The following is a 17,111-nucleotide window of genomic DNA, read 5'->3' as shown; positions in this document are numbered from 1 at the left end:
TGTTTTATCCAATCGTAACACAAACAGACTACTACTTATAATAATTTGGGCCGTTGCTTTTGACACTTATTAAGCCGCAAAGTAACAGGAAATCCAAGCCAGTGTTGAACTCATTATGGGAGGAGCAGCCTCCTGGGTATGTTTTGGTTGGCTAGCAGTGCACAGGATTTCCTGAAAATCAAAACAGGGACAACAAAGGTGGGTTGGAGACACATAAATAACTATAGAAGCAGAACAGGATTTGCCTATCTGAAGCAGTGTCGCCTGCTCTGAGGTGTGGAGCTTGTGTTGGTCATCGTTCATAGCAGCCATTTCTTCTCGACTTGTAAGTTTCTCAATCTACTTTCTCTGGGTTATTTCTCAATTTACATTCTACGCTTTAATTTTGGGTGTTGGGAATTTGCCGTGCTGTGTATTTTAATTGCGTGCGGCTATATCACTAGACTGTGATTGGATGCGCCCCAGTAAACAGCTCAGAAGCCATTTTGGCAACTAAGCGGTATAATTCAGCTATTTCGATTGAGCCTCATTGTGTAGGGATAACACTTGCGTGTTGATCTTGTCTCACTTGGAGCTCTTTTCCCCAAAATAATCACTAGGTGGCACTCATCATTCTGAGTCAATGTTCAGTCCGTGTGGCAGAATTTAAGAGGATGCTTTAGACCAGTGGTTCCCAACCTTTTTTTGGCCTTGCCCCACCTAAGCATCTCTAAAATCCTGATGCCCCCCACCCCGTTGACAAATAATTCTTATTACAGTTGTACCTCAGGTTACATACGCTTCAGTTTACATACGCTTCAGGTTACAGACTCCGCTAACCCAGAAATAATACCTCGGGTTAAGAACTTTGCTTCAGGATGAGAACAGAAATCGCGCAGCGGTGGCAGGAGGACCCATGAGCTAAAGTGGTGCTTCAGGTTAAGAACAGTTTCAGGTTAAGAACGGACCTCCGGAAAGAATTAAGTACTTAACTTGAGGTACCACTGTATTCAAAAAGTGAACTCCTATTCACGTGGAAGAAGCCTAAAAGGCCATTCACTGTTAATAACTCTTTCTCAAATTGGCCCCCCTTAAAAATCAAATTGCCCCTCTTTGGGGTGTGTGCCCCACGTTGGGAACCATGGCTTTAGACAGAGCTATACTGCACTAAAAAATTAGGCTGGATCGAAACCAAGGTCTTGGCTTTGGGTAGATGGACACGAATAGCAGTGGCTGGCATTTATAATAGCACATTTCCACATGGAAAATTCTTCACAAGACTGGTGACAGAGGTGCGCCAGGAGCTCACAGGGCCCCCATCCCTGCTGCGCCACATTTTCGCTACTCTCTAGTCGCCTTCCTCCTGGGCCGCAAATTTGCATGGCAAAGCATGCAGCAGTGCTACTGCGGTTGGTGCTCTTGAATAGGAGTGGCTTGGCACCAAGAGAAAGGGGTTGCCTGCCATAAAATTACCCAACATGCAATGCGTACTGGGCAGGGCTTGCCCAAGACACTTTGGCACCTCAGGCGAACCACAAAATGGTGCCCCTCTCTCCCAGCCAGGGAAGAAGGAGGGACTGAATATCTACACCAGCTTCAAGGGGAGAATAACGATCTACATCAGAAATAAGAGGGGGAATCAAATCAACCTTAGCTGATGGATGAAATGGGAATCAAAGGCCATTGTGGGGGAAAGGGGACCACTCCAAAATATATCAGGCAGGAGCAAAGCCCAGAGGGTAGCCCCCAACATTTGCTCCCAGCAGTGCTTCCTATTCATTGAGAAGCTGCTGTACAGGCAGGTTTTTTTTGGGGGGGGGTCTGCTGCTGAGGAGGTGTCAGATCTGGCCTCCAAGGTGGCAATGCATTCCTTGGATGCTGGATCTGCTGACCCTGTGGATCTTGCCGCCCGAAGCAGTCGCCTCACCTTGCCTTATGGGTGAGCCGGCCCAGATGCTGGGTAACTTCATGCCAGGCAGCGACTCCACATGAGATTAGACTCACTCCTGTTTCAAGAGCACCAGCACCTCTGTGTACCCACTGGCGGAGAAATGGGGGGGCAGGGGGAGCGCACTGTCCCTGGCACCATCAGGGAGGGGGGAACCATTGCGGCTGCCCCACTGGACACGTGCCATGCACTCCATCACCACACTGGGTGCCATACCTCCTACGGACAGTGCACCATGCCCCCGGGACGCACACCACGCCCCGACAGGCAGCATCCCATGCCCCCGGGATGCGTGCCAACTACGCCCCCGCTTGTTCTCCACCCCCAGTGCTGGAGCATGCAGCTTCGCCACTGTCCATACCTTCCCTCTAGATGTGGCCACCTGAATAGCTTGCTCTCGTTTCAAAAATGCCGACAACAAAAGGACGGAAGGAGCGACAAACGCCTCGGAATTCAGCCTAAAACAACACAGGTTTTTCTCTTCTTGAAAATTCGTCAAATTCCCTTTACTCCCTTTCCTTTCATTGTCGAGGCTGGACTTGACTGGGATTTGAGTTCCCCTTCTCTTTCTCTCTCTCCCCCCTTCCCTCCCCACATTTCCTTTTCTGGAGATTTCCTTTGTTCTTTGTTAGGTGCCTGTGAAAAAATGTTCTTTTCCACTCCTTTTCCCCACCCCCTCTCTCCCATTTCTGTCTTCCTTACCTCATGCTCATGTGCCTAATTCACTGAGAGCTGAGGAGGGAGCGAGCAGAGAAAGCATTTCTTCTGCATTTATCAAGTAAGTGACCTGCGATGTCTTTGGGGCCACGTGGGCACATTTGTAAACCAGAGAAACCATTGTGGGCATCACACACCCCGGAACCTATTCTGCTGGCTACAAATGAATGCTGCCTTCAGGCCTATTTTCAGCAGGGATAGGAAACCCTATGGGCTTCCAAGAAGGCCTCTGTGGCCAGGTGGGCACCCGTGGGTGGCACTTTGGTGATCCATGGGTGTATAGGACTGCAGCCTTAACGAAATAAAGATGAGCAGAGCAACCTTACCTATGTCTGCTCAGAAACATTCTGAGCATTCAGTGACACTCATTCCCAGGGTACAGAATTACAGGGGTTTGGTGTGTGTGTGTGTGTGGTTTAAGTATTAATAATATGAGAAAAAGAACAATTGGCACCATGGGATGGGCACTGCCACGCTGCAAATGTGGTCTTGGCAACCTTACATTGCATAAATAATCGGGAAGTTGGTTAGGCGCCTCTGGGTTCAGTTTGCAGCTTTGGCACGCCAATCTTAGGAGCTCTTAGGCGGCTTCTAACATGCATTGTTAAATACTTATCTTAAACGCTTCCCCCCAGAGCAATTTGCATAGTGTTCTCCATTTCCGTGCCACTGGAGTAATAATCTGCGAGCAATACCAAGTCGTGTGGCTGCATATCAAATTAAAGGAAGATGAGGAGCTAGGAGCAGGAAAAGGGGGAGGCCGAGTGTGTTGCGTTGTGGCAGTGGCATTGTGATAATGTGTACCCATTGAGTGTGCTTCTAATAGAGAAGTTTTGAGTGTGCTTAAATCCTTGAGTGTGCTTCTAATAGAGAAGTAATGGCAGCCTGTTACTTTATGAAAGCAGTGATTTTGCAAGTTGCCGCCCCCTCCCCTTGGGGCAGAAATACAGCGAATATGTGAATCACAAAGATACAGCTCAAAACTAGAACATACGTTTCTACATGATGCACACTAACACAATATAACAGAACATGGTGGGAATCAGAATGTAAACAGCAGAAATTGCCGTTGCTTATTGCATATGTGTGTTAAACATGAAATGAGGTAATAATGTATATGACTGGTGGAAATTGAAATGCTTTGTTTGAAATATTATAAATACCACTGCCTGGACCACCGGGCGGGCTTGCATTTTTCTGGCCTACAACAGCATCATTTGGAAGGGGCATGGCAGAAGAGGCAGAGTGGTTAGAAAATATTGGTTTGTTCAGCCACTACAGTGGTACCTCGGGTTACAGATGCTTCAGGTTACAGACACTTCAGGTTACAGACTCCGCTAACCCAGAAATAGTACCTCAGGTTAAGAACTTTGCTTCAGGATGAGAACAGAAATTGTGCGGCGGCAGCGGGAGGCCCCATTAACTAAAGTGGTACCTCAGGTTAAGAACAGTTTCAGGTTAAGAATGGTCCTCCAGAACGGATTAAGTTATTAACCCGAGGTACCTCTGTACTTGCCAACCTAGCAGTTCGAAAGCACCTCCGGGTGCAAGTAGATAAATAGGGACCGCTTACCAGCGGGAAGGTAAATGGCGTTTCCGTGTGCGGCTCTGGCTCTGGCCAGAGCAGCGATGTCACGCTGGCCACGTGACCCGGAAGTGTCTCCGGACAGCGCTGGCCCCTGGCCTCTTAAGTGAGATGGGCGCACAACCCCAGAGTCTGTCAAGACTGGCCCGTACGGGCAGGGGTACCTTTACCTTTACCTTTTACCTCTGTACTTGTGTTGGGGACAGGCAGGACTCTGCGGTGTGGGTAGAGGACACAAGGGGCCTGGTTTGGGTGTCCCCCTCAGATTGTGCACCTGGGGCAACGGTCCCCATGGCCCCTCCCCACCCTACGCCGCTGTGGCCCATTGCCTTAAGTGTGACTAGATCTTGAATATCTACTCTTATCCTGTAAAGGCAAAACCCATCAGGAGACCTTGGTTTTGCTCATAACAAACGAAGTGGTAATTAACCCATATGTGAAGTAAATTCTTCATCTCCATGGTGCTTCTGATGTCACGGATGCTGTAGGAGTTGGAGTTTGGGGAACAGCGGTGGGAATTTTCTGTAAGAAGTAGCCAGCTTCTTTCCCAGAACTGATTTTCCCTGGGGAAAAGAGAATCCGTGATGACTAATATATCAGTGGCCGGACACTTCAGTGGGAAGATAAGCCCAAAGAATCATTTTTGTTTCAGTTTTTTAAAAAATATATAAAAATAGCCACAGAGACAGCCACAGCGCCTAGAATTTATTTGCTTCAGCTACCTAATCACTCTGATCGGGGCTTATTTGCAGTTAGTCACAAAATTCACAGAACAGGCATGTCCATTCCTTGGGGTACATTTACTAGCTGTGTATTATAATTTCTGTAGTTAGTTCCTTTCTGACCAGGCTTATTCCAGCTTCCATGTATTTCTGAAGGCCCTCTCCCTCCACCTCAAGACTTAGATTTCGCAAGCTAAGGCTGCAAACCTAAACACATTTAACAGAGCATAAGGCCCATTGAACACCACGGGACATATTTCTCAATAACCACGCATAGGATTGTACTGCATCTTTTTAGCCTGTAGCTACTACTGCATCTTTCATTCATTCTATGCATCTTTCATTCATTCTATGAAGTAGTAAACAAATATAAATACGTAGCCTCTCAAGCCCAGATTTTAAACCAAAGTTCTCTTAACTACATTCCTATATTCCCAGTCAGTTGTTTCATGGTACCTGTGATTGGAGAGCATTGAATCTGGATTTGAGATAATCTGCACACCCCAGGCTCCAAATCCAACATTTTGGCATTAAACTAGAAGTATTACTGGGCGTGGGGGTGGTGAACCATAGTTGTTGGTTCTGGAAGAAAACCAACAGTGCAACATACTACTTTGCAAATATTTCCTTGGGGAATAAAATGCATTTAAGGATGCAGGTGTCACTTCAGAAAATGTGCATTCCTCTTTTGCAAAGAAATAGCGGTCCCTGATTTAATAAATAGAGAGGGAGGGGATGAGAATCTATGAAAAGCTAAGCTGCCCATATCGGGGAAACTGACAGAATGAGCTGCTTGTTAGAAAAGTCAGATATCACAGGTTTCCTTGACAACTGTTCCCATAGAACTTGACCTCAAAAGACAGCAGCATAAAACAGGTTGGCAAGATTGATTATAAATACCCAAATAATTCTAATTGCATCAGTTCTATTTATGCTTTGCTGGGTGTAATGGGGCAGGATTTAAAGGGATTTACTCCCAAATAAGTGTGCTTGGGTGGGTGGCGCTGTGGGTTAAACCACAGAGCCTAGGACTTGCCGATCAGAAGGTCGTCGGTTCGAATCTCCGCAACGGGGTGAGCTCCCGTTGCTCGGTCCCTGCTACTGCCAACCTAGCAGTTTGAAAGCACGTCAAAGTGCAAGTAGATAAATAGGAACCGCTCCGGCGGGAAGGTAAACGGCATTTCTGTGCGCTGCTATGGTTCGACAGAAGCGGCTTAGTCATGCTGGCCACATGACCCGGAAGCTGTCTGCGGACAAACGCCGGCTCCCTCGGCCCATAGAGCGAGATGAGCGCCGCAACGCCAGAGTCAGTCACGACTGGACTTAATGGTCAGGGGTACCTTTACCTTTACCTTTTTAAGTGTGCTTAGATTACAGCCTTTTTCCTTTATTAACATTCTGGGCAGGAAGATTGTTGGGTTTTTTATTCACAGTTATGGTTTTAAGGTGGGTTTTTAAAAACTCTAAACAATACACTCATTTTCAAAAGGCAAAGTGTCTGGGAATATTTTTCAAGCATATATTGAATCTTCCCGTAAATTGTAATCTAATACGTTAACATCTCATACAACATTCATGGTGGTACCCAGTAGGGATGGAGGTTTATGGGACATGTAAGCGCTGCACTGAGCTGTAAACAGTTTAATCACAGCTCATTAGAGACGGGGGGAAATGTTGACTTTACATTTTTATGAGAAGCTACCTGATTCCTGCTTCTCAAACCAATATGCAAAATGAAGCTCAATTACCCTTCAAAGTTCTCACATCTCTGAATTTTGTGAAGCAGTGCTTCAACCAGTGCGTACAAAAATTCATAAATAAAATGCATATATTAGTGAAGATGACATACAAAATGCATTACATTAGGGAAATTGCTTGCAAAAAATGTCGTGCCAGGTAATAAAACGGCATGTAAGTTTGTGTGTGTGTTAGAAGAAACTTGGCTGATGAATTTTCATGAGGATTTAAAAACAACAACAAAAAGCTAATTCCTGCAGAAATGTGGAGAACTGAATGAAGAATGGAAAACCAAGAAGCAGGGGAAAATGGACATGAAATGTGGCCATCACCACAGACCATGCACATTTTAAAACGGATAATGTTGTATCTGTTTGTGAGAAGCCAAAGGAAATTTGAGGACAACAAAGAATTCTTACGACTCAAAGGTCTCATTGCCAATGAAACATTCCAGTTCAAATTACAGTGGAATGGTGATTAGGATGTTCACTTGCTCCTTTCCTTCGCAAATCTTGCCCTGCTTTGGCGTACTTTACATCTATGGGCTCCTCCAGACACCCTATTTATTGAATGTTCATACTGATTTCCTTGCACGAAGCTTAGGTGCAAGTGAGATAATGTCCAGGCTTCCTTGAGCACCCTTTCTGTTTTGCTTACGGAAAGCTATTAAACAAGGAACATTCATCCTCGTTTGGTTGTTCTGTGTTGGTAGGTCTTCCCGTTTGCTATTCATTTATCCCAGACTTTTCAGGGCGTTTCTGTTGGACATTTGGGTGCAACTCGGCTTGAAGAAAAGGGGTTTGCATGGGGTTAAAACAGATAAAGCAAGGGAACTCCAGATTCCTGGACTGCAACTTTGACTTCTTCGCTGACCTCCCTGTCTCATTGATGCTTAGACTGATACATCTTAGTTGTATCCTTCTTGCAATTTCCTCCTCCTCCTCAAACTTCTCTCTCAGACCTCAACAGGAGCGGTCACCTTGGATCTTTCCTCTGAGAACAAAGGAGCAAACACAGTTGCCTTTGGCTTCTCTAGATTAGTTAGGTTAGAACTAGAAACCTTTTATATCCAAGTTATGCATTTACTAGAAATACTTTATCTTCTTACTCTACAAGCCTCTCTCTCTCTCTTCTCTCAATGCCAAAGAGCTCTGATTGGTAACTGGACTCTCAGTCTTCCAATAATGTCCCTGTCATTTCCCTAATCACAAAATATCATATATATATATTTTAAAGGCAGAAAATAGATCTTTTGTGTCCCAGAGGGACAGGGTGCTTATTCCATTTTAACTGCACAAACTCAAATTTCTAATGTGCACTTGACTTCCTCCCACAAAATACTGACATTCTGGAGGCAAGTTGTGTTGGCACTAACCATGCAATGTTTGTAGGGCACAAACTACAATATTATGCCAAACCTGCAGCTTTTTTGGGTTTTGTTTGTTTGCTTGTTGTTCAGGAGAGTTACGCATATCCGCCACAGCAGTTGTTTAAATTCTCTTATCACAGACTCCAGTTAAAACCACCTTGAAAATTCACACTCACCTACAAAGCAAATATTTGCCTCATATAGTTTGCTGAGCAGCTGGCGGAGTTTTGCGCTAAACTCCTGAACTCCCAGGCTGGGGGTGGATCATTTCTGCTGCTGAAGCCAAGCTGGTTTGGCCCTCTCTTATTTCCAGGGAGCCAGGTCTTATTTGTCCAGAAGGAGGAGGGAGAGAGAGAGAGAGAGAGAGAAAGCAATGCAGAAGAATACAAAGAGCTCATATTGCCAAGGAAGGAGCTGGCTGTGGTCCTGCAGTTTGCTCAAAATGAACATTTGTACAGAGTTTTGCAAGTCAAATCTCCAGGGCTTTCTTCCTCCAATCAGTTCTGACCCTGTAGTACCCAACCACCACTTTCCCACACTTGTTGCAAAACTCACAATTTGAACTGCTAACTGAGCAATTGCAGAGGAATAGTGACCCATCTCTCTCTCTCTCTCTCTCTCTCTCTCTCTCTCTCTCTCTCTCTCTCTCTGTGTGTGTGTGTGTGTGTGTTTTAGGCTGTACACTATACATTTAAACCACATCTGAAGCACATTATTTCCCTCAAGGGATTCTGGGCACTGTAGTTTGTTAAATGTTTCTGGGAACTGTAACTCTGTGAGAGGTAAACTACAGTGTCCAGAAATGTTTGAGAGAAAGGATGTGATTCAAATGTGCTTTAAAGGTATAATGCACGATAAGCAAACTAAGGCCTGGGGGCCGGATCCGACCCAATCATCTTCTCAATCTGGCCTGCGGACAGTCCGGGAATCAGTGTGTTCTTACATGAGTAGAATGTGTCATTTTATTTAAAATGCACCTCTGGGTTATTTGTGGGGCCTGTCTGGTGTTTATACATGAGTAGAATGTGTGCTTTTATTTAAAATGCATCTCTGGGTTATTTGTGGGGCATAGGAATTCGTTCTCCCCCCCCCCCCCAAAAAAATATAGTCTGGCCCCCCGCAAGGTCTGAGGGACAGTGGACTGGCCCCCTGCTGAAAAAGTTTGCTGACCCCTGGTATAATGTGTATGGCAACCCCCCATGTTTGGCCCTGAGTCTCTAGAAATTGACCTTAGTTTCCAGGAATCTCCTGAGGCCATCCAACTGAGGTGAGTTGTCTCTATGGCAACAGGGCAACCTCTTTGGACATGCAAATGGCAGTATTTAACTGGCCAGCTCAGGCTATTATCTTACGAAGAAACTCATCTGACTGGCTCTGCAGGTTTCCTCTAAAAGAGTCTAACCTTACATACACCTGATCACAGGTTTGGAAGGGACCCATGTGTATCACCCAGGCTGACCCCGCCCCACAAACCTGTAATGTGACTCATCGCAGGTTTACTACAGTATTTCCCACCAGTGAAGTTATATAAGTTGACAGTGTGGAAACAAAATGCTTTCCTGGAATATTGCGTTATTCTGGAATTGCAACGAAATATACCTCAAGGGTTGCCAAAAGCAACCAGAAAACCAGAAAACGTTTTGGATCTGACACCTCCCACAAGGGACACAGGAAAAAATTCCCAAGTAATTATGTGTCATTTTTGTGCCACAGGCAATTAAGCATTATTACTTGCTTGATTTTTGCAATGAGAATTGTGAGACGTGAGGCAACCGCAACACCGTTCTCCAACATTCACAGTGTTTATCCTTATGTGACTGGCAATGCCTCTGGGAAACACAGGTCAATGCATCAGAAATCAAAGCAGCAAAAGGGGGTTGCAAATGTCATATAATCCACAGTTGCCTCAAGCATGGGATGAAAGCTTTGAGTTTTGATGTAGAAACACTCATCCACAAAGCAGAAAATGAGCTTTCCTCTTTGGATAAGGAGATGAATTCTCTTATGCCAGCATGGTGTAACGGTTAAGAGCGGTGGACTCGTAATCTGGTGAACTGGGTTTGATTCCCCACTACTCCACATGCAGCTGCTGGGTGACCTTGGGCCAGTCACACTTCTTTGAAGTCTCTCAGCCCCACTCACCTCACAGAGTGTTTGTTGTGGGGGAGGAAGGGAAAGGAGAATGTTAGCCGCTTTGAGACTCCTTCAGGTACTGATAAAGCGGGATATCAAATCAAACTCTTCTTCTTTTCCTTTTTGTTTGTGTTTTGAGTTTGTAGAAAAGGAGTAAAAAGATGTGCTTTCGCATGCAGCAGCAAGGTGGTGGTTACTTCTGCATGCTATTGAACACATACTCCATCATTCTGCCCAGACACTGAGGTCCAGTGCCGAGAGCCTTCTGGCGGTTCCCTCGCTGTGAGAAGCCAAGTTACAGGGAACCAGGCAGAGGGCCTTCTCGGTGGTGGCACCCGCCCTGTGGAACACCCTCCCACCAGATGTCAAAGAGAACAACAACTACCAGACTTTTAGAAGACATCTGAATGCAGCCCTGTTTAAAGGTAAAGGTAAAGGTACCCCTGCCCATACGGGCCAGTCTTGACAGACTCTGGGGTTGTGCGCCCATCTCACTTAAGAGGCCAGGGGCCAGCGCTGTCCGGAGACACTTCCGGGTCACGTGGCCAGCGTGACATCGCTGCTCTGGCCAGAGCCAGAGCCAGAGCCAGAGCCAGAGCCAGAGCCAGAGCCGCACACGGAAACGCCGTTTACCTTCCCGCTGGTAAGCGGTCCCTATTTATCTACTTGCACCCGGAGGTGCTTTCAAGCTGCTAGGTTGGCAGGCGCTGGGACTGAGCAGCGGGAGCGCACCCCGCCGCAGGGATTCGAACCGCCGACCTTTCGATTGGCAAGTCCTAGGCGCTGAGGCTTTAACCCACAGCGCCACCTGCATCCCAGCCCTGTTTAGGGAAGCTTTTAATGTTTAATAGACGATTGTATTTTAAATATTCTGTTGGAAGCTGCCCAGAGTGGCTGGGGAAGCCCAGCAAGATGGGCAGGGTATAAATAATACTTCTTCTTCTTCTTCTTCTTCTTCTTATTATTATTATTATTCTGCAATGTTGACCAGCACTGAAAGCACACAGAAGAAGACTGTGTGAGCAGCGTTCTGTGAGGACGGACAAACAAATCTCTCCCTGCTAAAGATATTTACTTTCTGCACAACCTGATGTGAACCTTTCATGCTGCTGTGGGGGAACTGGAATCAGCGGCAGGCAGTGAAATTTTTCAGAGATGAACAGTTAGGGCCAGAGGTGCCAGCTTGCGAGGGCAATTGTGGTGGTGGTGGGGACTGCTGTTGTGCACGTGACTTCACAACATCCTGGCGCTGCACGCGTGAGCATCATGTCTCCCTCCCTAAGCCAGGCTATGGAACTGGCATTCAGCAGGACAGGGCATCTCACAGTGAAGACTGAATACAGGCATTGCGGCTCGTAGTCTTACCCACCACCAATGTGTATCACCTCAGTATTGTCTACACTGACTGACAGCAGATTTTCTGGATTTCATACAGCCTTACCTGGAGATGCCAGGAGTTGAATCTGGGATCTTCTGCATGCAGTGCTTCTTCTTCTTCTTCTTCTTCTTCTTCTTCTTCTTCTTCGATCACTCGTAGCCAAGTAAGACTGTCTTCCATAAACACGGTGTTAACAGTGACGCCATAAGTGACTGTGGAGGCCAGTTCTGGATCCACACATCCTTCCACAGTGGGGACATTGGTTTCCGGGCAGGAGTTGATCATGGTGAGGGTTTGCCAAGCATGCCCTCCTCTTAGCATGTTTCTCCCTTGTTTTCTGAGTTCGAGTGTCTTCAAAGCCCATGACACCTTTGGTAAAGGCTGTTCTCCAATTGGAGCGCTCACAGGCCAGTGTTTCCCAGTTGTCGGCCTTTGTTGTTGTTTAGTCGTTTAGACGTGTCTGACTCTTCGTGACCCCATGGACTAGAGCACGCCAGGCACTCCTGTCTTCCACTGCCTCCCGCAGTTTGACCAAACTCATGGTGGTACCTCTGAGAACACTGTCCAACCATCTCATTCTCTATCATCCCCTTCTCCTTGTGCCCTCCATCTTTCCCAACATCAGGGTCTTTTCCAGGGAGTCTTCTCTTCTCATGAGGTGGCCAAAGTCTTGGAGCCTCAGCTTCAGGATCTGTCCTTCCAGTGAGCACTAAGGGCTGATTTCCTTCAGAATGGATAGGTTTGATCTTCTTGCAGTCCATGGGACTCTCAAGAGTCTCCTCCAGCACCATAATTCAAAAGCATCAATTCTTCGGCGATCAGCCTTCTTTATGGTCCAGCTCTGTCGGTCTTTATACTACATTTTTTTAGATTTGCCTTGAGAGAGTCTTTGAACCTCTTCTGTTGACCACCAGCATTACGCTTTCCATTTCTAAGTTCAGAATAGAGCAGTTGCTTTGGAGGACGATAATCAGGCATCCGCACAACATGACCGGTCCAACACATAATGACATCTGCCTACAGATCTACAAAGAACGTGCAAACTAAGGCTAAATAAAGTGTCTGTTGGTGGTAGTTTTCTATCTCTAGCTCAAAATATTTTAAAGCCTGAAACAGAAGAGCATAGGGCAGGTGATGAAGGATTTCGCTAGTAATCTGTAGACCGGTGTCAAATAGGAGGAAGAAGTGTTTTCATTTGTCACTAAGATTAGTTTCTGTGTTAGCCAGCAGTGTTGTGTTACTGTTTTTGAAGATGCCCAAAGTCCGCTGATAGATCCTCGATCAGCAGATGCTTTTACAGACTTATTTTGAGAGTCAGCCAACACTTTTGTTGGTGTTCTGATGATGGATTCTTTTCTGGGGGTGGGGGAGGGGAAGGGGAAGATGGGTTGGCACGAAAGTCAGCCGATTTCTGGACCCCCCGACAGCAGCATGGATAAAAGCTCATTGTCTAACATAAATAGCGCATGACATGATTATTGGAAATAAGAGCAAGAAGCTGACCTCATGGCTTCTTCTCAGAAAAAAGAGAACATTAAAAATAAAGTCTTTTAAGCAGTTCTCCCACTTAAAAAAAAAAAAAAAACTTGTTTGTTTCTGCTTGCAGCCTGACCCCATAAGCTGCTACCCCAGAGGAGGAGATGGTTGTCGTAGGCAGACTTATTGAAGTGTACTTTTGATAGCAAGGAGTCAATTCCTCACTCTGCATGTTGACATGAGCTTCCTGGGGGTCAGGGTGGGATACAATACATTTCTCTGCTGTTGTTTTGTCACTGGTGGAAATTGCAGTAGTCTGATGAGGAATAAAGTCCTCATTTCAGCTTGCTGCAACGCGAAAAATGCATGCGATTGGAAATATTTTGGACTGACAGCTACTTGTCAATGTGCAATGCTACAAACATTTTTCACGCTTCCCCTTCGGACTCCCCCTGCCCCCTCGCTTTCAGCAAATTCAGTTGAAAATCGCGATAATAGAACTTAAAGCTGTTATGTTTTCCCCTTGCTTAAAAAGGAAGAAGAAGACATCTCAGAGAGATATTTAATGAGACAACAGATGGATTCAGTTGACCTACCGAGCCTGAATCTTGTGGTTCCTGTCCTATGAATGGTTCCCTGGGGCATAAAAGTGCATGAAATGCTCTTAAATAGCTTCCCAAGCGCCTTGTTTGTGACCAACCTTTGCTATTCTGCCAGTACTGCCTCAGGGGGAACCAGTCTGAAGGAGCCCATTACCAACAAAAATAACTCAGTCAGTCCAAGCACACTGCTCTGTCCCCGGGGGCATCAGACGCACCGATGCATTATGGGATACAGGAGGTCCACAGAGCAACAGAGCATGAGTGGTGGCATGTGGCAAGCTGTAGAAGGGAAATAAAGGACAGAGCTGCAGCTCAGGATGGGAAAATAAATCCAGAACTGCAATTGTTTATCTGTGTACAGCCCATCTCGCCCTGAAGGCTTGCAGCCAAGAACTTTTCTCCTTTCCATTAAAATAGAATGTTTCAAAAGGATAAAGTTCAAGGACTAGATTACATTTACCCTGCCATCAAAATAAGGCCAGAGAAATAGTTCTTGCGATGTTTGCTAAATATTTACTTTTGCTGGCTTACTATGGGGAGATTTATTTGTGTGTTATACTTATGGGCCTCTCTCATACTGAACTGCTCACATCCTTGTACATGAAAACACCCCACTTTACATCCTCACAATAACCCCAGAAAGTAGGGGGGGCTGAGCTCCGAGCTCTATTTACCGTATTTTTTGCTCTTATAAGACTCATTTTTTCCCTCCTAAAAAGTAAGAGGAAATGTGTGTGCGTCTTATGGAGCGAGTGCAGGCTGTGCAGCTATCCCAGAAGCCAGAACAGCAAGAGGGATTGCTGCTTTCACTGCGCAGCGATCCCTCTTGCTGTTCTGGCTTCTGAGATTCAGAATTTTTTTTTCTTGTTTTCCTCCTCCAAAAACTAGGTGTGTCTTGTGGTCTGGTGCGTCTTATAGAGTGAAAAATACGGTACATATTTCATAAAGTTTATACAACCCGGATTGTAAAGAACCTCAAAGCGGTTTACGGAAAAAGGGGAAAGGCAACAGACTCAAGAAAAATTCACAACCCTACTTTAAAACAGACAAGGGTTAAAATACTAAAGCAGATTAAAATCACCTCAACTTTCTAAGCATCTACAGTAAGTAGGGTTGCCTGAATGAGAACGTTTTTATCAGGTGCTCAAAAGAATAAAGTAAAGGCCCCTGTTTGATCTCAATAGGCTGGGAGTTCCAAAGTATAGGTTCTGCTACACTGGACACTTCTCCTGTTTGTGGGATTTGTGGCCAAAAGTGGTGCAACTGGTCAGATTAGATGGTTTTATAAATGAGAACTAGTGAACTGTGGATATTAGCCCTGATGGCTAAAAACTGAGCCCTCATCACCTAGAAGCAGTATATTGTTATGTACCACCCCAATCTCTAAGCAGTGTTCATGTTTCCTTTGGAAATAAGACACAGTGGAGACCGTGCCTTTATGACATATGGTTTATTTACACACATATACAACCTGAGCCTGTGATGGAGGGTTTCAAAGCATTATACTCCAAGTGGGTCCTGCTTCTCCCCTTGCTGAAGCCTCCAGTTGGAAACAGGCAGCCCACATTGTGCTCTGGCGCCCCGCCCCAGCTAGCCGCATTTAACAAACTGACACTCCTTTTCCTTGATCACGCCACAGCCAACTGAAATCCTGAAACTTCCTCCTAACAAAAACTCTGGCATTTTTCTTCTGCTAACTACTCAGAACTCAAGGCAGGGCTCCACCCATTTCTAATCGCCCATCATCTTCTTTTGTTCTCCATAGTGGTTCTTCTCCCAGGCAATTTCCTGAGAATGGAAAAACTGGTCTGGCCTGAATTTTAGCACTTTGTTCAATCCAGCATCCGGCAGCCTATTTCAATGCTCCAAGCACTGATTAAACTCAAACACCCACTTGACCTAGGAATTTAGGGGAGTCAAGGCACCCACAAACTCATAACAGTATTACAATTATCGGACGCAAGACAAATGACAGGGGATAGCTATCTCCGTCATGGCTGATCCAGGGTACTCTGGTCCAAGCCTGCAAGTCAGTTCTTGTAATATGAAAGAGAAAAAGAAGCAGAGCGACCTGTGTTGAACTGTCTAAGATTCTTAGTAAGTGAAAGTAAGTGAAAGTAAGCTGAAAGTAAGTGATGCGAGAAGAGAGCGATTCACAAAAGGGAGAAAAAGGAACTGGGTTATCCAACGGAACCTCTTTCTGTTTCTGTTTTCTTAAGAAACACTTTCCTTATCTGCTTTTGACTTTCAAAACAGTGTGGCATGCTTCCCTCTTCTCCGATAAGTCCATGGGCAGTGCTGAAAGGCCTGGCTACTTAAAAAATATATATATATTATTGACCATTTCAACATATCAAAATATATCATATTCATTATTTCCCCCCTTCCCCCCACCTCCCCATCAAGCCCTCCCTCCCCCCCAACTTCCCTCAGCTCCCCTCTCTGATTTTTCAACACATATTATTCTCTGCATACTGTAAAAGTGTATAAATCCTTATCTATCTACTATGTTTACAATCAATAAATTTGTGTATGTTTATTCAAAACCTGCTAAGGAGTCCAATTCATTCTGTTGTCTTTTTAAGTAATTTGTAAAAAGTTCCCATTCTTCTTTGAAGTCACAGTTGTCCTTATCTCGCAGTTTAGGGGTATATGTTAGTTTAGCCAATTCTGCATAGTTCATCGATTTCTCTTGCCACTGTTCTTTTGTCGGGATTTCCTCATTCTCCCATCCTTGTGCTATCAAGACTCTTGCCGCTGTTGTTGCATGCATAAATGAGTTGTTTGTTTTCTTTGGCAGGTCTTGTCCTACAATCCGAAAGTCCTGGCTACTTTTGCACAAATGAGGCTTATGGTGTAATACAGGTAACTTGCAACTTCCGCACATTTAATTTGCTCACATTCAACTTTACACATTTGGCAATTTTTTAAGGGGGCAGGCACCCAGGAAAACAGACTTGGGCGATCCCACCCACCACTGAGATCACCCCCGTTGATTTCAGGGTGGCGGGTTCGAGCTCTGTGTTGGGCAAAAGATTCTTGCATTGCAAACGGTTGGGTTAGGTGACCCTCGTGATCCCTTCCAACTGTACAATTCTATGACCTGTAACTCAGGCTCAAGGCTCCGCATGCTGCATCGCAGGGGGGGTCAGACTAGATGACTTTGGGGGAACCCTTGACTATTTTACGACTCTTCGTTGCTTTCAGGTCATCGCCAAAGGGGAGAGCTGCCCGCAGGTTAGCGCAATCGGGAAAGTGTGGCAGGCGCGCGCGCTTGGGCATCACACGCGAGCGCGCACTCTCCACCCTCCACCCCCCCCCCAAGGGCAATGAATTCCCGGTTCGAGGGGGCCCGGGGCCTCTCGTGCCCAGATGACAAGTAGCCCGGGTGGGTAGATGAAGGCGCAAATCTGGGTTGGGGTGGGGCTGGTTAGTGGTACCCAGGAAAGTGCCGCCGCCTCCGAG

The 17,111-nt window shown here is 45.8% G+C and overlaps 1 protein-coding gene across 9 annotated transcripts in view; it reads left to right on the top strand.

The window, feature by feature from the left end:
- The first annotated feature begins 284 nt into the window (after positions 1–284).
- The window catches only part of TMEM150C (transmembrane protein 150C), a 52,513-nt gene continuing 35,686 nt past the window's right edge, over positions 285–17,111 (top strand). For 3 of the 9 annotated variants that reach the window (XM_079991096.1, XM_079991101.1, XM_079991104.1), the window contains exon 1: positions 2,270–2,705. The gene's annotated coding sequence lies outside the window, so the exon portion shown is untranslated. Of the gene's footprint in view, positions 326–2,269; positions 2,706–16,446; positions 16,512–17,111 lie in introns of those variants that run through there. The other 6 variants (XM_079991102.1, XM_079991082.1, XM_079991087.1 and 3 more) reach the window with 6 other exon arrangements.

Source organism: Podarcis cretensis, assembly GCF_951804945.1.
Source record: "Podarcis cretensis genome assembly, chromosome: 9".
NCBI classification, from domain to species: Eukaryota; Metazoa; Chordata; class Lepidosauria; order Squamata; family Lacertidae; genus Podarcis; species Podarcis cretensis.
The sequence above is the reverse complement of the archived record's forward strand: the minus strand, read 5'-3'. Positions and strand labels throughout refer to the sequence as shown.